Here is a 22,523-nt window from a genome sequence, read left to right as displayed (position 1 = left end):
CCCCTTGGAATAGGTGCTGAAAGCTGAACTCGAGGGTAGTGAAGGACTAAAACCATTGTCCCAATGCAATAAGCAAGAGATATGGGCAATGGTATTTTGTGAGTGTGTGTGTGTGTGTGTGTGTGTGTGCATGCATGCATGTATGGGTGTGTATGTGGGTGTGTGCATGTGTTCATGTGCATGCCAGTACTGGGGCTCCAACTTATCGTCTCCTGCTCTCATTTGGCTTTTTTGCTCAAGGGTGGTGCTCTACCACTTGAACTACGCCTTCCCTTCCAGCTTTTTGCCAGTTAATTGGAGATAAAAATCCCTCAGATTATCTGCCTGGCCTAGCTTTGGACAGCTATCCTAAGATCTGACCCTTCTGAGTAGCTAAGAGGCAATGGTCTTTTGTAAACATACCTTCTTTTTACGTGGGCCAGGCCTGGGGTGGGTCAATCCAGTAGCATCTTTCTCTCCTCTCTCCACAATAGACTCATACTCCTGACAGGGACAGTATGTAACAATTCTCCAGGGAGATGCTTTGATGGGACAAATGCTGCAAATATGAGGGCCCAGAGTTGGGGTGATGTATCTGTGACATCTTTACCCACAGAATCACAGGCCACAGGTAGGGGGCGGGGGCTGGTCAAAAGCCAAATAAGATGTAGCAATATTCTGTCAGGAATCAGAACACACCACTTCCCCCATCCATCCAATTCTATGTGAATAGTTCTGTCTCGTATAAAGTTTCCTGAAGCAATTACATGGATTGCTGAGAAATCAGAGACCTATAGGCAGAGTCCTTCTCCAAAACTTGGTTGTTTGATGTGGAGCAATTTTAATATAACTTCATAACAATAACATTAACTTCACACTCGGGGCCTAGCACTTTTAATGCTCTATCAACTTTAGCCCTGCCCCTACTCCTTTCTGTTGTTGGTAGTTAGATTTTTTTCCAATACCATCTATGTAGGCCAGTCTCAGATGGCAGCCTTCCTCCCTCTCTGTCTCTATAGTGGCTGGGATTACAGGTATGTGCCACCTGTGTCTGTTGTCTCACTGAGATTATTAATCCTTTCTACTAATTATTCAAGCATTTAAAGATGATCATCAGTGAACTTTCTACTCCTCCTAGACTTCTGAGTATAAGGGAGATCTAGACATACCTAGTCCAGATCCTCTCTCTCTCAGTTTTCTGAAGAAAAAAGCCTAAATCTGGAATCATGTCATTGTTCCTAGATGTTTACATATCATCCATCTGTCAAATGGACTCAGGTTAGAGTCAAAGGATACAGAAAATCAGCTTTCTACCCTTGACCCTGTCGCCTATATAGAGATCATCATGTTTACAGGAGATCTTGTGCAGCAATAATTTATTTTTTGACCATGTAGAGGATTTTGCTCATCCACTTGCTAGCTTTTGACTATGGCCCTTCCTGTCCTGTCCCTCTGCCTCTATCCAGAAATTTCAGGTAATAGCCATAAGGAAGGATCACACAAGAGAGAAAAAGCTGTAGTGAGATAGTCTGGCATAAAACTCTTGGTTCTTACTAACAGTTTGCATAATCTGTTTTAACTTTTCAAAAGAAGAGCTTAACACTTTATTTGGAAAGTTAGCCAGACATGGCAATTCTTCCCTGAGCAAGCCCAGTATAAAGATTTTTCTAAGCTTTAGGAGCGGCTGAGAATAGCAAGGCTTTCTTGGCCCCCCTGGCTCTGACCCAGAGCCTTCTCTGTCCAAAAGGCTTTTCCTGAAGGTTTGGTGACAAAATAAGAATAAAACAGTTGCATTGTAAGATCATCAGAAAATAACCTGACAGCATTCTTTTAATAAATATCCCTTCCTTTAGTATCTTCCTGACTACAGCAGCCGTCACATCTCTGGTTTTCTTCCATACCTATCCCTACTCCCTATTTTGGCTCAAACTCCCCACTCCCATACATTCTCTCTCCACTTTCTACGCAGGAAGAAAAGAGATCGCACCATAGAGTTAAGTTGAAAAAAGAAAAAAGCCCAACAATGACTCTCATCCTTCTAGCATAGTAGACCATTCCTTTCAGTGATCTACTCTGGACCTAGGACACCTGAGTTGTCTTTATCATGAATCTGTGGTTCTTAAAGCATTTATTTCTCACAAAGAGAAATGGCAGCCATTTAAATTAAGAGTAGAGCTGGGTATTGTTTTTTCATACCTGTAATTGCAGCTACTCAGGAGGCTGAGATCTGAGGATCATAGTTCAAAGTCAGTCCAGGAAGGAAAGTCCAGAAGACTTTTATTTTCAGTTAACTACCCAAATGCCAGAAGTGAGGCTGTAGCTCAAGTGGTAGGGCACTAACCTTGAGCAACAAAGCTCAGGAACAGCACCCAGGACCTGAGTTCAAGCTCCAAGACTAGTACAAAAAAGGATTTAAGAGTAGAGGATGGGAAATATTGGAGTTAGGCTGGAGATAAAAGTTAGAAATAAAGAGAATTTTCATCTCCACTGATGAAATCTCAGTGTAGTGTGCACAGTGGTAGAAAGGAAGCTTGTACAAATTAACCACCTACTTTGTGCCAGGATTATGTGTGTCAACATGAAGACAAAACTGGCTGATAGAAGTAAAGCTTCGTGCATACTCAGCACTAAATAATTGCCATCATTGTTAACCTCCTCACAAATGAAGCTGTCTAGGCTCAGAAGGGTTAAGTAGAGAGCTTAAGGCCTCTAAATAGCTCAGCCGGACTCCATGAATATTTCTTTTTTAAATCTTTAAGTTATTGTACAGAGAAGTTGCCATTTAACAAAAAAGTTTATGAATACTATATATATTGATCAATGTCACCCCTTTCAATAGTATCACCCATCCCTTCTCTACATACCCCTTCCCTTGCTCTTCTTAATTTTGTAGAAAATTCATTGGCTTCTTCTCAGCCTTTTCCCCTCTTCTCCACTTCATGCACCTACCCCTTTCCTCTGGACCCCACCCCACCCCTTTCAAGTACTTGCTTCCTGGTGTTTTATTTTGCTGAACTTTGATTTTGGCTTTCTAAGGAATTACACTCTTTGAGATATCTCTTGAATCTCCCATATTTCAGTTAATACATTTGTATACAGTTGCACCCCACCCCACATGTTTACCTATGAGTTTATAAGCTAAATCTAGATCCCACATATAAGGGGAAAACATGAATCCTTTGTCTCTCTGGGCCTGACTTACTTCACTTAACATAATTTTTACCAGGTCTTTTCCATTTCTTTACAAATGGTACAATATCATTCTTTCTAAGAAGGAATAAAATTCTATTATGCATATATATATATATATTATATCACATTTTCTTGATCCATTGATCCATTAAGGGGCATCTGGGCTGATTTAGAATTCATATTTGAGCCTTGTTCCCTAGTGGATGAAAATTTCATTCTTGGGCATGGACAACTGTAGAATCTAAGCAGGAAATAGCACTTCACTAATCTGTATCTCAGTTTCACAGTCAGCAGCAATAACACCATTGATTTCTCAGGCCTCATATGCAAATTTGATGAATTAATGCATGCAGAGTGCTTAGTGTAACTCCCAGCTTACAATAAGCACTCATGAACAGCTAGTAAAGAGAGCCATACACACACATATGTATACATACATACATACATACATACATATATATATATATATATATAGTACAGTGTGATGAGAGCTACTAAATGCCATGGGAATAAGGAAGCAAGGGAAAGGGAACTGTAAATGGACTTAGTCCATGCTTTCACTGAATGGGTGGACGCTAAGACAAGTTTTGAGAGAAGAGGGAACAGAATCCTGTTGTACAGGTAGGAGAGTATATGGCAAGGAGATATTTCAGGCCTAGGAAGTAAATAAATGAATCACTGGAAGCAAAAGAGCCTAGAGATGTAGCTCAATGAGAAATGACTTGCCTAGCATGTGTGAGGCCCTGGGGTCCAGTCCCCAGGTGAGAAAAGATGGAATGAACTTGGATGGGACAAGGATAGGAGCATGCCAAAGCGACCAGAAGATGTTAGAGTCAGAGGTGAAATTGAAGGACCATGCAAGGCTCCCCTCCCCCAGCCCTCAGGACTCTGGATTGTCCCATGGAATGTGTAGACAGGAGAGATGTTTAAGCTCCTTTGCTCAGGAAGGAAACCATAGCTGTGACTTAGACAATGGAAAGAAGAACATGGACTGAGTCAGAGGCATGGCTGCAGAATGACAGAATAGTTAAGGAGCTGTGAATACACAAGCCATTTCTTCTCACAAGTGTTTCATTTCTTTTTTTTTTTCCTGACATGTAAAGCCAATAGTCCCTGTCTTGACTTCCTCCCAAAGTTAGAGGAAATGCATACATGCATGCATGCATGCATACATACATACATATATAAGAGCCCCATAGAATAGGCATTATCAAACTTTTCTGTTAGAAACCCAAGGCACCAGTGGCTTATGCCTGTAATCCTTGCTATTCAGGAGGCTGAGACTTGAAAATCACAGTTCAAAGCCAGCCCAGGCAGGAAACTCCGTGAGACTTTTATCTTCAATAAACTAATCAGAAAAGCCAGAAGTGTTGCTGTGGCTCAAGTGGTAAAACTCTCACCTTGAGCAAAAGGAAGCTCAGGGACAGTGCCTTGGCCAAGAGTTCAAGCCCCAGGACCAGCATAAAAAAGAAAAGAAGAAAGAAAGAAACCCAGATAGTAATTATTTTTAACCTTGCAGACATGAAGATTTTTGTCACACCTCGCAACTTTGTCACTGAAGCACAAAACCAGTGACAGAAAACATATACGAGTGCAACTGGATTAGAATAAAACTTTGTGGCCATGGAAATTTGAATTTTATATAATTTTAAAGTTCCTCTTATTGTTTTTCTCAACCATTGAAAATTATAAAAGTCATTTTAAGATTATGTCCACTCAGGAAATAGGTAGTCAGGGTCAGATACAGTCCATGAGCCATAGCTTGTTGACCACTGAGTTAGGATGTACTTTGAAAAGGACAAAGCTGCCCATATGTTTATTATGATTGCGCTTTACTGGTGCTTCCATCTTACAGTATTTCATGGCTGCTGATCAGGCTTGCCACTTGTATTGTGTTTGAAATGATGCATTTCCTGCTTATCACTGGTTGAGGATATCCTAGTGAGCATATGACACTTTCTAGGCTTTTTATATCACACTTTCTCTGGACACAAGTGATGGTACAGAAAGGCAGGAACATTAAAACCAAGCCAAGCCAGCTGTGAACACAGCATCTGACAATGCCCTTGAATGAGTTATAGGAACTCCCCGATTTACCACTTCTCCCTTTATCCCTACATTTATCCAACAACACCTACTATGTGCCAGGTGCACTGTAAGGAGACCACTAGTCAACAAGACAGGGTGCATCTCCCAGGAAACTACAGAATGAAAAAGATTTCCACTTCTAATACAATGGGGTTATTGCTACAGTGGTTTGGGAGAACAGATTCTAGACCAGATTCAGTGACCCTAAAGGGAAGGAGTTCAAAATTGAACCCTGAAAAAAATACAACAGTCAGACAAGTAAAGAAGCAGGGTACGGGGGAACATTGCATGTGAAGCATCTGGACTGTTGATCATGGAAAGTTGTTTATGCTGGATAGAGTAGAGGGTAATAGCAAGAGGATAAGACCTGGAAGGGCATGTAACTTACCATTGAACATCTGTGAACTGGATTGAAGAGCTGGGCAGGATATCCTGAGGACCACAGGGATGGGAATGCATTTCAACTAAAGGGTAGAGAGTAGGAGAACAGGACTAGAAGGAGGGATACAGAGAGGAGGCTGCTTGCTTGAAGGATGGGAGTAACACCCGGGGGTAACTTGAGTAGTTAGGAATTAAACTCAGAGCAGTGGGTATCTTCTGGAAAAGCATTAATAAGACCTGGCGATCATTATAAGTGGGATGTCAGGTGAAAGGGGAGGTGAGAAATGACTCTCATATATCTAGGCTGAGTAGCTATGTGAATGGGGAACCATTTAGGTAGAAAAGGGAGATTGAGGGATGTGAAATTTGGCTGGGAAAAATGCTGGGTTCATTTATAATACTTTTGACCTTTCTGGGCCATCCTAGGTCTTTAGAGACATTGTGTATACTTAAGGCACCCAGCAAAGGACTTGGCATGTCATGGGTACTTGACAAAAGATGTCTCTGGCTCTTGTGTCATTTAAAAAAATCGACAGTTCCATTGCTTTGTGAGATCATGATGTTCTTTGCTGTATAGTGTGAGCTCTTCAGAGCCACAAGAATTGCAGTGTTGTTCACCTATTGCACGTTTTCATGTGTGTTTCTCTCTCTCTCCTTCTCTTCTGCATGCTGCCTGGGGATTGGCTTCCTTGTGGTCAGTACCAATGGGCAGCGCCCAGGTGACCCCGGGGACTCCACTCTGCCTCTTCACCACAGGTGATCACCAGAGTCCTGGGTGGCGGGAGGGGATTGAGCAAAACCCACACTTAGTGGGTCCCCCCAGGCCAGGTGTACCAGAGAGAGACCAGCAGTCCCTTTACCCTATTTTCCCATTTACCACCCTACCCATCTGGCCATCCATCCATTTATCCATCCACTCCCCTTCCATCTAACCACCCATCAATTCATCCCTCTATTGGTTCATTCATCTAGTCTACTAATTCTTAGTAAGTACCTACCATGTGCCAGACATTGTTCTAAGTACTGAGGAAGAAATTAACAGGCAGAGAAGATGTGTGGGTCTCTAGGAGGGGAAATAGTCATTGTTCTGCATTAAAATTTAAAAACTGCACAGATAAACATATCGCTGTGAGCAGTTCTACAAAGGAGAGATATATAGTTAAAAACAAAACAAAACCAGAACCGTCTTAGAACAATGGAGGTATTTGCTTCACAGGCAAAGAAACAGCTGAGCTGTGTGTAGTCTGAGGTTGGGAAAGAGTTGACCTAACAGATCTGTGACTAGGACACAAATGCACTTGGCTGTGATCTTAGATCTGCCATTGGTCCTGACACATCCCTTTAAAAAATGATCAGCCCCACTTTTGCTATCTGCTCAATAGGAATAACAATACCTACAACACTTTGTATTATGTGCCTTACAAGTGTATATTCCTCTGAAGTTGTATTCTTTTTAAGACAATTTTATTATCTTTAAGTAGTTGTACAAAGGAGTTGACATTCAACAAGGCCATTTATGAATACAGTGCCTCTTGATCAGTGTTACCTCTTTCAACATTCTCACCCCTCCCCACACTTCTTCCCTATCTTTTCTTAATATTTTTCTTAATATTTAATGTATTGAATTTTTGCCACTTAACAAAGTAATGTATGTATACAATATATATTGGTCTGTGTCATCCCTTCAATGTCTTCACCTCCCTGCCCCTCTGCCTAATCCCTTCCCTTACTTTTCTCAATCCAAAGTCGTATTCTAAGACTAAATAAGATAATAAAAATGTTAATGGAGCTGGGATGGAAGAGTCAGATCTAGTGTTAGTACTTGCTTGATGTTAATCCCAGTCCCCTTCCTTAACTCTACCACCAACAGAACTCATTTCTTATAAATATGTGCTATTCTTCAAAGTCTATGGAGCCCATCCAAGTCAGAAGTGGATAACCACTGAGAGACCCCAGAGAGGAAAGTCTGCTAAGCTAGAGCTCCCTTTGCCATGGGGCCCTTTCTGATCAATGGGAAGTTTGGGGAAAACTTCCTACCTGTGACTATCCCTTCTCCTCACATCCTTGCCCAGCGAATGGGACTTCTCTCTCTTAATTCCTAACTGGTCATTTTGTCATGGTGAAAAAGAGGAGGCAGGTGGGGGAAGTGGGGTAGTGATGATGTGTGAGGGTATCCAGGACCTCCACAGTCCACCCCCCTGTCCCAAACTCAGATGTCTCACCGTGAGGGAATGTCTTAGATTAGATTCCCTGGGTGCAGGTTCAGTGGTGGTAATGGAGAATCTTGTTACAGATTCCTCACTGAAATGTGCTCTCAGAAGGAAAGGGCAAGGGGTGGGGGGAGATAGGAACAGGGCAGGGGACAAAACTTAGGGAGTTAATAAAGCTTGACATCTGTTGATCCTCTGGGGGGGGGCCTCTGCAATGTGAGTGGTCCTGCAGCGTTGGCCCCCTGTGTCGGTTAGCTAAGGGCTGTGGGTTGCCATGGGGATTGATAACCTTGTGGAGACTGGTTCACCTCAGCTTGATGGTGCACGGGTGGGGCAGGAGGTAACTATAAACCATTCGCAGCCAGCTCCCGCAGCATCCAGAAAAGAGGTGCACCAGGCCCGGAAAGAAAGCCTCAGCAAAGCCTCAGTAGGCCCCACACCTCATGCTCTGGTATTGCTCCATGCTGTGGTGTTTGTCATCAACCTGTCAGCCCACTGTACCACTGCCCACATCTCTGACAGGTCATCTCAGCCACACTTTGACTCCATGATGTCCAGTGAGGTGTGACAGCCTCATTTCAACTTGGCAAGTGCACCCCCACATTCATTTTTCGAAGCCATCCTACAGAGGAAATCTGGTCATTTGGGGAGTGCCTGACAGGTCCCTAGTAGGCCTTCCACAAATGTGCATCCCCAAGCCCTCTCTAGCACAGATCTACCAACCTTTCCCTTTCCCAAGAGAAGCAGACAGTCACAAATGGACACAGGAAAGCATGCAGAAAGACAGTGAGAGAAAAGTACTATTGCCCCGGTCCCCAAGCCTGATTTATGAGCAAACGGCACTCCCCGGGGGCACTGTTGGAGCAGCTCCATTTCTACCCGCCATTGTTCTCTGGGCTCTCTATTCAAGTCGAGCAGTCAGATAATGTTTTCTTTAAACAGAGCCAATCCCATATCAGGCACATTTGTTCTTCGCCTGTGCTTTCTGAGGCATGTGAATGTTCTTTCTCTGACAGGTTTATTTCATTGTGTTCCATTTATTTCCACTGGTTTCTCAGCTTCATTGGTTGGGTGAGGTGCCGGTGAGTCTTTCTTTTGGAGCAAGATGTCCCTCTCAAAGAGTGTTTTGTTGTTGTTGTTGTTGTCTGTCCCTTGGTGGCAATAATGGCTAATGTAAATAATAACTGCCTGGATCTGAGTGATGGAATATTAGGGAGCTTTCCCACGGCAGGTGTATGCAACCCAGACACCTGAGAAACCGCAGGATTTTGCAGGAATGGGTTGGCTGTTTGGGGGGTGAGTGACTACTGCTTTCAGTGCTCAGCTCTGCTACATTCTGGTCAGTTGATCCCTAACTGGACCTACTTCTTCTCATCTGTAGATGCAGGACTAAGAACACATGCAGCCATAAATAATCACAAGCATTCAATGTGATAACTGTGCTCATATTCATTTTTGGCCTAGCTCATTCCGGCTTGTGGTTAGGTTTTCCAGAAAATATTGGCCTTTCTTTCAAGGAATCCATGCTATTGTTTATATAAGGTTTCTTAACGTAATGCCACTGATATGTGGGACTGGATCATTCTCTGCATGGAGGGCAGTGCTGTATACTGTAGGACATTTAATAGTGTCCCTCGGGTCAACTGGCTCTATGGCATTAGGGTAGCAACCCCAACTGTCACAAATATAGCCCCAGCCATTATCAAATGTCCCCTCGGGGAGAAATAATTTCCTATTGAAAAATCTCCATGGTGGCACTGGCCAATCAAGAAAGAATTTGAGGGGCTGGGGATATAGCCTAGTGGCAAGAGTGCCTGCCTCGGATACACGAGGCCCTAGGTTCGATTCCCCAGCACCACATATACAGAAAACGGCCAGAAGCGGCGCTGTGGCTCAAGTGGCGGAGTGCTAGCCTTGAGCGGGAAGAAGCCAGGGACAGTGCTCAGGCCCTGAGTCCAAGGCCCAGGACTGGCCAAAAAAAAAAAAAAAAAAGAAAGAATTTGATCTGTGAATATCATTTTTTAAATATTTTTTAAAAGTCATATTAGTCAATAAAGAAGAAACAAGCACAAACTCTGAATGTTATAATTTACTATATTTACTATTTACTATAATTTACTATATTTACTATATATAATATATCTAAACTATTGCTTTGATAAGTATACAGTATTTTTTACACTGTTAAATGGAATATATTTTTACAACCCATTTCGAATTAAGTCTTTGAAGTCTGATGTATATTTTAGCTTTGGAGCCCATCTCAGTTCAGATGCTGTGCTTCCAAAGGTTAAAATGAAATATAATCCTAAAAAGATTAAAAACCGCGGGTAATGGGTATACATGCTTTCTCATCGCTTCAGATTTTAAACTGCAATTTTGCTGGAAAAATACATATTAAAATCCAGTCCCTCCATCACTGACTGCAGCCACATTTCTTTCACCCCGTGAGTTCCTGTGGCTCAGGAAGCACCATTTTGGATGAATCTAGTGCTGACACACATCTTCAGTCTCTGGGTATCCCTAGTTGTAGAGCAGAATATAGACTCACAGTGGAAGTGCTCTAAATACCCATCCATTTCCTTTGGTTCTGTTTTATTCCCAGAGGACATTTGTTCTCATCTGGAGATGTGGTTGCTTCTCCTAAGCAAGTGCGTAGGTTGAAGGCATGTGGTTCCTAGAAGCCAGGACTGCTTCCATTGAGAGAAATGAGTCAGCTCCTATCTGGACATTTGCTATGTCCTATGTCCTATGACTTGAGCCCTCAATGGTCATGTGACTAATTAGTTAACATATTATCTGCAAGGACTTGGCCCTCCCTTTTATTACCCACCCCTCTCCCTTTGGGAAGAAGACAGAGGCACTTATTGTGAGTTCAGAACTGGGAAATGCTATAGTGTAGTGGCCTAGGACTGCCACCTGGTTTACGAGTTGTGGGACCTTCAGCTACAATGTTTTACCATCCACTTATTACAAAAGAGGAATGGTACTACTGGCCAGTTGCTGAGAGAATAGTGATATAATAAACTTTGTTATCTTGGATGAGTGTTTTCATTATTATAAACTCAAACCTACTTTACAAGACAACAAAACTTAAATCCAGAGAGAAGGAAGGCAAACCAGCAAGCTGACAAGTGGTGAGATTCAAGCAGGTGGCCAGACCAGAACTATGGCCCCTGAGGAGCATAATGGAGGGAGATGCATAAGAGATGAGCAGGGCCAAAGGCCAAGGGCACCTGAAAGTTCAAATCGAACTCATGCATCAAGGTACAAGGGAACTGGAATATAAGGTAGGGGTCTGGGCCTAGCATCACAGTGACCCCAGTTGCTGTGATTGCCCAAGGCTAACATAGCACCAAGAGATGAGAGGAACTCTGGACCTTAACCTGAGCATCCTCCAGTCCTCTCAGCCTAGGCCTCTGCTGGTCTCGGGGCACAGGAGTGGGTGATATGTGCAGGTTAGAGGTAAACACCACAGCTGGAGGTCACCTCCAGGAGTGAGGCTGGCCACTACAGAGGCCCACTCTTAGCTCTTCTGGTGAGCTTCTCATAGGACAGCAAGACTGACTATATAGAGGAAGAGAAGTATCTAGTACTCAAGAAAGCATACCAGAGTACTGTCCCTATCTGGTGAAAGCTTGACAGCCCCCATGTTGGTTCATACATCTTCCCACTGTTCTTTTCTGTTACCAACTGAATGCATGATTTAATGCAGTAGAGGGGTGCCTCGCTCCTATGAGATATTCTCCTTAGCAGGTAAACATTTATACTTCTTATAAAACAAGCATCTGAAAAAAGATCATCTAAGACTGAGGCGCTCATGGTACCATTCTCTCTCCTGGGTTATTCTCCTTAAACCAAGGAGAAATCCACCTACCATCTTCCATCCAAAGTGCCATTAAACTCAGATTCAGAAATCCAGCATCATCATCATTTTTCCCTTCTCAATCTCCCCATCTTCAGTACCTAATTTACCATTACTCCTGACTGATGCTGTCCCTCTCACCTCTCCCCTCCTTCCTCAGTGCTACCACTCATGAGTGAGACTCATTAAGCTTTGCTTGGATCAGCACCACAGCTTCCTAACCCGCATCCTTGTCACCACATTAGTCCCCTTCCGACTTGCACTCCTCACTGAAGCCGGAGTAAACCTCCAGGAATCCATCAGCTCCCAAAGCTTCCTTCCCACCTTGCGCTAGTGAGCATGCCCCTGTTCCTCTTCAACTTGACTTCCTCCTTCACATCCTGTGCCCCATTCATACTGACTGACCATGTGAATAGTACTTGCCTTTGCAAATCTATATCCTCCCTTTTCTGGGATGTTCTTCTTCTATGACCTACCTTACTCAGCCTCCGTAGTCTTCCTACAAAAAGTCTTCCTGAACCCAAATATATCTTGCTTGAATGTAGAGAAAAATGGCAAGGTAGCACAGCCAATTACTACAAAGGACCCTGCGCCCACTCCAGCATACACACATGGCTTGGAAGCTGTTGGGTTTCTATCAACTCTTATAGTGTCCATTTCCTTGGCCTCGTGCACGAGTGGTCTGGTGCATGAGCAGTTGCTTAACATTGACAGAGCACATGCCAGCCATAGCAGACTCACCCTGGCTCCTCTCTTCTGCCCCTGTTCAGTGATGGTTCTAGCAGCTCACTTGGTCGTCTTTTACCATTTTGTTAGGTTGATTGGAAGCACTGAGCATTGGGTGGTAAACAAGTATGTGAACTCCATAAAGCCCTATGTGCCAAGATTCCTAGAAACACGCCCTCCAAAGCACTTGGATAGGAATCTTTTCAAATCTGTGGGGACTAGCATTGATTGGCTCAATGCCTGTCCTGCCTTGCCCTGGCGCTGGCCCAGCAGAGATGGACTAGTAGTCATGGGAAGAGACTCACAGTGTACTGGTGTGACCCTATTGGCTTCTACGCTCATGCAGGCCCCCATTTCTACCCTCACCCTCTCTTGCCAATAGCAGAGCTGTGTTTTTCACCCCTCCTTTGGGCAAGGGGATGATGAAATTTTCATACAAAACCCAGGGATTCAATGTTTCAGTGTTCACAAGGGAAGGGACAAAAGCTAGGGAAAAAGGCAACGTGTTCATGGTAGATTTGGCTGGAAGCTCCACAAACGCTGCTGTGCTCACTGCTGGTTTTATTCCCCTGCTGGGGTTAGTTGCCTTAATCTGAATTCCGTGCTGCATGTGTACAGCCCTTCTCTCTGATCCCGTGCATACTTCCACTAATCCTGGCTATAGATTTCTCCCTCCCTCCCAGGTACCTCCTCTTCTTCCTAGCACTGTGATGCTTGCTTGTATGTAAGTTGACTATAGCTATCAGAAACATGGTGTGAACTCAGCAGCCCCTGCTGGGCAGCAATTTGCTTCTCCTCATCCTTTCCTGCTTTCTTTGTGCCAGGTGATGCAGACATCTCTTGAGGAATCTGTTTGTCTGATGCTGTTTAGAAAGAATTGAATTCTGTTTCTGAGTAGGAGCCTTGGGGAGTCTCTGCCCCTGGTGTGCCTTGCTATGTACTTCAGAGAGAAAGCTGGGACATAATGTCCTTCCCAAAGGCTTATGTTCTGTTCATTCCATGACCAAGCAGAAGTGTCTGATTGCTCTCTCTGAATGCTGTCTCCTGGGCCCTGACCTTGTTACTGTGTGTACTTTACTTAGTAGAATGCTAAGATCTTTCTCCCATTGGCATCCCCATCCCAGGCTACTTTGGTCATCACCCAGCTTAATACTATGAGTTGAATTGGGTCCTCCCTTCCCAAAAGACATGTTGATGTCATAACCCTCTCACCCTGAATGATTTCATTTAAAAAGAGTGTCTTGCTGGACAGACACGGTGGTACATGCTTATAATCCCAGGTACTTGAGAGGCAAAGACAGGAAGATGACAAGTTTGAGGCGGGGCCTGGGCAAATTCAGTTAAGATCCTACCACCCAAACAAAATGAAAACAGATGGACTGGGTACATGGCTCAAGTGGCAGAGCACTTGTTCAGCAAGTATGAGCTCCTGGGTTCAGTCCTACCCTCCTGGACCCACTGCAGGAAAAAAAAAAAAGAAGAAAAGATGTTTGGGGTAGATGGGACTACTTAAGACAAAATCACAGTGGTTTACCCAAATCCACTATGTCTGTTGACCTTATAAGAGTTGGAAAATATCCTGTGAATACAAAGACACAGTGAGAAAGCCATGTGGTCATGGGTAGAGATGGCAGTCAGAGTCTGAAGGGAAAGGAATGCCAGAGTTGCTGAAAACTACCAGAATCTGGGAAGTGGTGAGGAAGAATTCTGCCCAGGTCTCAAAAGAAGCATGGCCTGTAACACCTTGATTGGGACTTGTAGCCTTCCGAATCGTGAGGATAAAACTATTGTTTTAAGCCATTCAGGTTGCAATCACCATAACCAAAGCTTGGAAACCTATCAGACTTGGGAATGCAGTGATCCAGAGCACAGGGCTATTGGCAGAGTCAGGCCTCTGTCTGATGGGCAGTGCCTGTCTCTACAATGGGAAGATCTCAAGGAGATATCAGCCACACAATGACACCACAGAGCATCTCCCCTGTGGAATCTTTGCTTCCCTGAATTTCACTCACATTGTTCAATTCCCTGTGGCTCTGACTCTCTTGACTGGAATAGTCTAACTTCTTCATTTGAATAGCAGTAGCATCTGCTGCTGGGCCTGCCCTGCCCTAGTCCTGATCTCTCAGACCAACCAGGCTTTACCCATCACCTGCTCTCTGTGTCCTGAGATTGTATGTCCTACAGATAGTCCATGACTGGCTTTTGTTCTCTGCTACTGGGAAGGCCCCTCTTGTCCCACAGTAACCCGGGGGCTTGCTCTGAACTCCACAGGAAGAATTACAATCAGCTCAGTGTGACCACGTGCTCTCTCCTACCAGCTGCCTGAGAAAGTCTAAAGGGACTACTGCTTTGCCGCAGGGCATCCTAAAGAGTGTGTGTTCTCTCTTACATCTGCTCTTCAGACTAAATCCTTAATCCCCAGCTCAGGCTGTGGGTGCTCCTGTCAGTGGTAGCTAAGCAGCTTTGAGCCCCCTGGGCTCTAGGCTCAGTGCACAGATTTCTGCAAGCAAGAGCCAATACTGATGGTGCTGTGCTAACTCTGCCTCTCCATCCTCCTCAGCTGGGCAGGTCTTATAGGGGAGCTGACAGGTAGACAGGGGGATGGAGTAGACAAAGGTGTTAGGAATGCCATGTTTGCACATCTCTCTAGATATAGAAATGAAGTGTTTGGTTTTGTTTTGCCTAAGCATTCACCCTTTTTCTGGGCATGACTCTTTATAAGCTCCCAACATGTGGAGGCTTGCCTCTCAGTTTGTATGCTTCTCTTCCACAAAGGAATAGAAGAAATGGTCTCTAGGATGGCGTGATTGTCTCTTCAGTGCCAAGATGGCGGGAATGGCTCTTCAATGCTAAGATGGTAGAATTGCCTTCTTGTAACAAAGATGGCATTCACCATTGGAACAGAATGTGACCTACACACACCATTCATTGTGTACAATGAATGCCACTGGGAACCAGTTGGGAGATGCATGGGACCAAGCAACATCACCACTGGAGGAACAATTTATTTGAGTGGCCCAAATGCTTTTCAAACAATCAATGAAAGCTAGTCCCATCTCATAGGGTGCTAACCTCCATTTAGGGCAGAAAATGAGGGCACCTCTGTCAGCAATATTTAGCTCATTTAGTTGTATAGTCTCTAATGAAGTCTATTCTAACCTCTTAGGACTTGGCTGGGTAATATTGAAGGAATGGGATATATTAAAAAATGTATCGTCTTTACATTTAACTCTATTTTTTATTAAATGGTTTTCAGTAGCAAAGGTAGATCTATCTTTAAAAAAAACACAAAACTGTATCTCTGTAGTCTTTTCTAGCTGCCTGATATTGATTCCATGTTAAATCTTGGCTAAAAGCAATTACTGTCATATGATAAATTGAGGCAATTTATTTATTACTTGAGCAACATCCTAGGTGATGTCACTTAAAAGAATGATGGAAAAATCCTTTTTAAGTACTCTGTTATCAACCAGACCCAGTGAGGCAGCAAGTGATTTGCAGTATGGAAGGAAGTTAGTCAGCAATTAAGAAAAAAAAAAAAAGACACCAAGTTAAAAGAATGGGTATTGAAAATAAAGCCGAAAAGACTCACCTAAGCTTAAGCAAAAGTTGTCTCCTTTGGAATTAAAGGAAATGCTTTGGTTGTTAAATATCAAGAAAGGTCTCATAGAGAAAGCTCAGAGATTAATAATGAAGCTAAACTCAATGTATTTAAAGGCTTGGAGATGGTGTTTGATATACAAAGGGAGTGAAAGGGATGAAGGAACTTAAGTTTCAAAGGTCAAGTTTAAATATCATTTGAGCAAAGCCTGTATAATTTTGCCCATATAACAAGATTCACATGACATGTTCATCAATCCCTTAGATATTAGAATATGCTACACTAGTTGGAGGGCATGAGGAGAATCTTAATTTTTTTTTTAAAGCCAGGTATAAAATAGAACAGCTTAGCACAGTAGGTGGCAGACTCAGCAGGAACAGATAGAAATGCAAAGATGGTTTTATCTGGCTGGTCAAGATAAGATTCCAGATTTTCTTAATACCCATCTACTTCTTTTTCCAGACCTTTGAAGAAAGACAACCAAGTTTGGGCTTGAGCCATGTTGCCTCCCATTTATTAGAGAGATGGCAGAGTTTAAAGAGATTAAATTCTGTGTCAAACTTCCCAGCTCTTGCTTCATCTCTCATCTCTGAAATGGTTAAAATGATAGAATTGCTTCATAGGTTTGTGAGTGAGGGTTGAAGGAAGTGTTATTGATAAGGTGTTCAAAAAGTAAGTGAGGATTGAAGGAAGTATTAAGATAAGGACTTTAAAAAGGCAGTTAGTGAAAGCCCTGCCTTACTATGTGTTACTCTAACTATATCTAACTAGCCCTGTCTAACTATGTCTAACACATGTGGCAAGGGATCCTGAAAAGTCAGTCGCAAGTTTGTTCATTGTGGTACCAACTGTTGAAACCCAGACACAGTACCAGCTGTCTAGCTGGTTTCTAAGTCCAGATACCGTTCAAAAGTTGCTAAGAGTGAACCCAGCATTCCTTGTTTGTAGAAAGCCAATGCCGGTTCTTTGCCAACCCAAGTTTCACATCCATCCTTCACTCTTGCTCCATTCTGCTGGCACCTGCAGCTGATCCCTTCAGGCCACGTTTCCTAGACCCCTCTGCCAGCTGACTTCTAGGTTTGACCAATGGGGGACAATGGCTTAAAGATGGCAGAGCAGAAAATAAGGAGAAGCTTTGTCCATCTTGGCAACAGTCTCTTCTTTGACAGTAATGGTGTCTACCCCTGGAAACCAATTCCTCCCACAGGTCTATTGGAGCTCCAACTCTTGCTGGGAGATCTTTAACCTCTGACTTTTGGCCCTCATCGCCTCTTTTTGGTGTCTCTAGGCTGGGTTAGGTAGTAGCTTCCTGATATGGCTACTCTATAGGTGTCTCACCACCATCTTCTACATCTTCTGCTCCCTATGTGCATTCTCTAGCACATTTGTTCTCTTTTAAGTGCTCAGAGTAGTTTCTCTCTTCCTGGTTGGTTGCTGATTGATGTGGAGCCCATGCTGTTTTTTAGGGTTGATTTTTTATTTTAAATAGTAAGGGGGGATGATGATTTAATCATCCAGTCTATGTATATTTTTTTCCTGTATCAATATCACACTTACTACTGTAAAATATCTGAAATGCACTTTTTTTTCATTCCAAAAGATCAGCAACAGCATTTGTTTCTCCCCAGGCTCCTCGCTCCCCTCCTGTTCACTACAATTTCCATCCTCAAAGGCTGCCAAAGTAGTTCATGATCACAATTACAAATACTTTCAATGCTTTGGGATGCAATTTGTAAAATCTAGAGGCTTGAATCTAATGAAATATCCAGATGCTTGCCTACCAACTTCGTTCCTCTCTTGGACTTCAATTTCATCGTAAAGTAGCCTCTCACTCTGAGGATTCGCTCTCAGCCAAACCAAGGAGATACAGAACACATCCCTGACGTTAGGAGAGCCAGAATGCCGCCTTATATTTAGCTTAAAACCTTCCCTGGCAGAGAAGTAGCAGCTCAAAGTCAGGGTTTCAGAGGCTTTTTCCTCTACCAGGAGCCAGATATATGCAAAGCCAAAGTAAAGGCAAAGAAACTCATGAACAAAAGAAGTCATTAAATAGATGGGGGTAAATTGCCAACACAGGAAGATTTCTCCACATAAGCTACACTGGGGATAATAGGCCCCTTGGATAGGAAGAGGCCACTGTGGGTTTTAAAGAGCACAGCTTTTCAGAATTGCATTTCCAAGTGCCAGCCTCCTTTCTTTACCATCAGCAATGATCAGGAGCAGGGACTATACATCCCCTGGGATTTACTTGGGTTTTATCAATTGCAATTAAATGGGTTCTTTTTTTTTTTTTGTCTTTACTTTTATTTTTTTTTAACCTGTGATTTCTATTTTTTGCTCCACATCTTTACAGGGGAAATTCTCTAAAGTAAAGCTCTGAAATTGGGCCTGTTGCCAGAGTGGGTACTTTGAGAATGAATCATGAATCCCTTGGTGCCAAATTATGTTATGGCTGCCATTAAGTCATCCAGATGTAAGCCTGGTGCGAGCCTTGCTGAGATGAGGGAGTCAAGTACATCACTCCGGAGGCCCTGCCTGCCTTTATGCGAAGGGTTTGAATGAATTCAAGCAGCATATTGCAAGGCGTTATCACCCAAGCAACCTCCCACCATTTGCAGACATGCTAAACCCTACTCACCCTGGGACCAGTTCCAGTGTCCTGCTGTGATTTTGCCCCAAGCATGAACAGTGCTTTGAAATGTATTTCTACCTCCTTTATTACACTTGATTCTTAGAAATATCCCTGTGAATTTAGCATTCCTTTCCTCTTTTAAAAATGACACTATCAAATCACATTGTAGTTAACATACTCGGGCAAGGATACAGCAAGTTAGTAACGAAATGTGGATGTTAAGTCTGTATTTTTTATTTGAAACTCATTCCTTGGGGTACCGAAACTTGAACTCAGGGCCAGGGTACTGCCCCTTAGCCTTTTTGCTCAAGACTGATAGCTACTTGGGACACCTCCACTTCCAGGTTTTTCCTGGTTAATTGGAGTGAAGAGTCTCATAGATTTTTCTACCCAGGCTGGCTTCAAGCCATGGTCCTCAGATCTCAGCCTCCTGAGTAGCTAGGATTACAAGCATAAGCCATCAGCACCTGGCAGTGAAACATTGCTTATGACATTTCAACGTCATCATACCACCACATTTCAACCACCAAAAGAGACATGAGAAGTTACCTAGTCATTCCTGGTTTACCTAAGAGCACACTCAGTTGCCCAACATTTTGTGCCTTTGTGAATTCTGTGAGCAGGGACAGAGCAGGGAGTTAGTAGACTGCCTGGGAACCCCTTGGCTCTAAAGATGACCAAGGATTTCTATCACTAAGAATGTGAGCATCACAAAAGTTAATGGACACTGAGCTGAGATGGGGAAACGATGTCAACTGACAAAGAAGGAAAGTCCAAATCCCACAAAGGTGAGGTATTGAGAGTGTGGTTAAGCATCTAGGAAGGTTTGGAGGTAAGAACACATAGATCAGGAAGAGCAGGGCTATTCCTGAAGCAGAACATGTGACCCATAACAGTTTCCATGCTATCTCCACATCATGATGCAAGACTCTAGCGTCAGCCTCCATGAGATAGCTCTTCCACAATTTACCTCCAATCACTTCTACCCATTGATATGAGCTCTGACCTTTCCAGATCTCTCCTTCTTCTATAATGGTCCATTTGCTACTTGAAGGCAAGAATTAGGTCTCATCTGAAGCTCCTTTCTCTTGGCTGATAAATCCTGCTTCTAATTGATGACCCTTCAAAGCCACTGGTCTCTGGGCTTTCATGGACACCTGAGCCACACAGAGACATTGTTAACATGCTGATTTCATAGATCTGGGCTGAAGTCTACGATTCTACATTTTTAATAAGGTCTTATGTTATGCTGATATTTTGATCCGTGGACCACATGTATAACATGTCTCTTGGTATGTTTTTGCCCTGGAAATCCTTTTAAGGGGCTTGAGTCCACAATGAGACAGGACTCACCAATAGGATCTAATGAATGCAGGGGTAGAGCAGACCAGCACTGCCCTTGTTGGGTCTCAAGATTCTCTAGGGAAAATCAACAGACATGGTTGATTGGTAGCATAGGGGGAGGCAGTGGAGAGCATCTGGGCTACATGCACGAAGCCAAGTGAGAGCGAAGAGAGTAGCAGCTGCCTCTAAACTGAAAGCCATGTTAGAGTAGATAGGTAGCACACAGAACGTGCCATGTGAATTTAGTTAGGGCTAGAACTGGGAGAGATGGGGTCGGTAATCCACCACTATTTTTAGGCAGTCATAGAAGTCAGGGGGATGTTGCTGCTGCTTTGAGAAAACCACCTCAGCCTTTGGGAGTGCTCAGAGCTCAGAGGACACAGCTGGCTGAGGCACAAGGTCAGGCTCTCAGCCTCCTGTTGGAGACAGCTCAGTTGGTGCTAGCTGAGTTCACGGGATCGTTTTTGATGACCATATCACACAGGGGACCCCCGCAGAGCCTTAAAGTTTCTCTAAGTGGACAAATTATCACCTGGTGCCTCGTTGCCAGTTGTGTTTACTTGGGTTGTTCTTGAGGTGGGTCCTATAGAGAGCAGGGATGAAGGTGTGCCTCTCCTCCTCCTCCCAGTTCTTATGTTCCCATAACTCAGCCAGCACTGGTTTCATAAATAGAGGTCATCAGTCTGACACAGTCTTTTGGGGACTGAGAGATTGAGGTAAGCCTGGCTTTTCACGTACAGGGTGAAATTATGGGAAAAGTAATCCATATGCCATCTCAATAAAGAGCTTCTGGTGCTGTGTTTGAAAATTGCCCCTTGGGTGTTTGGGCCACTGAGTCAGAGAGAAAGACTTCTATGTGGACCTCATGCTGATGGGAAAGCCCATCAGATTGGTAACCAACCCTAGTTATTTTTCCTGATTAACTCCCATCACAGTACTCTGCTCCACTGGACACTTCTGATATGGGCTCTGAGGATACACTCTTGACTCTGAGACAGGGAGGCAGGAACAGACCTAACCTGTCCTGTCTTTACTCTTCTTTTCTTCTGTTTGTGTTTAGAAGCCACACATGGATTTTGTCTGACTGTTTATCTCAGAGCCATTTCCTCTGTCTGCTGTACCTTTGAACACCGGTCAGTGGCCTTCTGTGATGAGCAGAGGTGTAGATGCCTAGAGGTTAGAATAAGTTTCATTACAGCGTGCCTTTAAAAAACCCAAACCCCAAACATTGAGTTTCCTATAGACCAGAACATGCTCAAGATCCTATCTGTCAAGCCTAGTTAGATCAGCCACCTAATAACCACACTACGTAGACTCTGCACTTTCAGCTCTGATGTCTGTTGGTTGGACTCTTTGCATTTTTCTGAGCCACTGGGCTCTGGCTGTTTCGTTACTCAGTCTGGCTATTGTGTCACTCAGTCCCTCGATATTTCTCTGTGACCCTCAGATATGTTTTATTGTTGGGTCATGGTCACTGCTAAAGATGTATCTCTTTTGGACTGTCTTGAAATTTTGGGGGGAAATATTTTCTTTTCCAAGATCTTTACTCCCCTTTGGGCATGGAGCTTGATTCCACCCTGGAAATAGCATCTAGCAAGACAGTTGACTATTCCTTTCTTCTATGGGCTCTAGGATGCTACACTACTCCCAGGTTTTTCTTCCTACATCTTCACATGTTCCTTTAGTTTGCTATGGAGGATAATCTTCTTCCTACCATTTATTAAATACTGAAGACCCTCATGCCTCCCTTCTAGATCTGCTTTCCTCTTGAGTTTTTATTCTTTCCCCAAATGACTTCATTGACTTCTAGAGTTCAAATACCACTGCTGTGCATATGACTCACATTTTACCTCCAGCTCAGACCTTTTTTCAGAACTCTTGATGTGCATATTTAGCTCCCTACTTTTTTTTGAGTAATCTCTTGAGCTCAAATTGCCCTAAACACATACATAGTTTCACCCTAAAATTACTCTTTCTCCATTATGTCTGGAATCCATAAATACCTTCCTTCCTGTAATGAAAACCAGTGACTTGCAGCTCATACCTTTCTCCTTTGTTCCTCAGACCCCATTCACCAACATGAGTCTCTGTTTTAGCTGACTATCCCTTTTATTGCATCTCTGAATCTCCATTGTCATCACTTGAGTCTAAGAAACTATCACCTTCCACCTGAATGCCTGCAATGGTCTTAGAACACATTTTTCCAACCTACTTTGGTTCCCCACTGATGCTATAATGATCTGAACACATCATTACCTCTATGAGGCACATAAATGACCTCTCTGTCTCTCTCTTTCTTTCTCTCCCTCTGCTTCTTGGGTATCAGAACAAACCCTTCCTTGTGGCCTGTAATGTCCTGTATGAAATGGTCCCTGCTGCCCTTACCAGCTTCTCTCTTAGCCTGCTCTCCTTGCTTTCTTGTCTTCATTTTACTAAATGCCTTTCTTTTCTAGAAATCGTCCGGCCACACAGCCGTAGCCTAAGCAGTTTTTTTCTGCTGCTCCC

The 22,523-nt window shown here is 43.5% G+C and overlaps 1 protein-coding gene across 1 annotated transcript in view; it reads left to right on the top strand.

The window, feature by feature from the left end:
• Ptprt (protein tyrosine phosphatase receptor type T) overlaps nt 1-22,523 on the top strand; it is a 688,872-nt gene that overhangs the window by 520,039 nt on the left and 146,310 nt on the right. The window lies entirely within an intron of this gene.

Source organism: Perognathus longimembris, chromosome 6 (genome assembly GCF_023159225.1).
Source record: "Perognathus longimembris pacificus isolate PPM17 chromosome 6, ASM2315922v1, whole genome shotgun sequence".
NCBI lineage: Eukaryota > Metazoa > Chordata > Mammalia > Rodentia > Heteromyidae > Perognathus > Perognathus longimembris.
This window is presented reverse-complemented; position numbering and strand designations above follow the sequence as displayed.